Here is a 651-nt window from a genome sequence, read left to right on the forward strand (position 1 = left end):
GGGGTGACCTTATAAAATCATGAGGGGCCATTGACAGGGTGAATTGCCAAGGTCTTTTCCCCAGGCTGGGGGAGGTCAAGATCGGGGGGGGGTGTATTTTTAAGGTGAGAGGCGAAAGATTTGTTTTCCTTTAGTCATTCGCAGGATAAGGGCATTGCTGCCAAGGTCAGCATTTATTACCCATCCCTACTTACTCAGAGGGCAGTTAAAAGTCAACCCCCAAGGCTGTGGGTCTGGAGTCACGTGTAGGCCAGACCAGGTAAGGCTGGCATTAGTGACCCAGATGGGTTTTCCCAGGAGTTGGACAATGGTTATTATTAGGCTCTTAATTCCAGATTTATTGTTTAATTGCGAATTCAAATTGCAGCATCTGCTGTGGCAGGATTCGAACCAAAGTCACCAAGCCACTATCTGAGTCTCTGGCTTAACAGTCCAGCGATAATACAACGGGGCCATCGCCTCCCCCTTTTTAACACAGAAACTGGTGTGTGGATTGAACTTCCAGAGGGAGTGGTCGACGCTGGTACAGTTACTATGTCTAAAAGACATTTGGATAAGTAGATGAATAGGAAAGGGTTGGAGGGATGTGGGCCAAGCGCGGGCAGCTGGGACTGGTTTAGTTTGGGATTCTGGTCGGCGTGGACTGGTTGT

The sequence above is a fragment of the Chiloscyllium plagiosum genome, chromosome 13 (assembly GCF_004010195.1).
Source record: "Chiloscyllium plagiosum isolate BGI_BamShark_2017 chromosome 13, ASM401019v2, whole genome shotgun sequence".
Lineage (NCBI taxonomy): Eukaryota > Metazoa > Chordata > Chondrichthyes > Orectolobiformes > Hemiscylliidae > Chiloscyllium > Chiloscyllium plagiosum.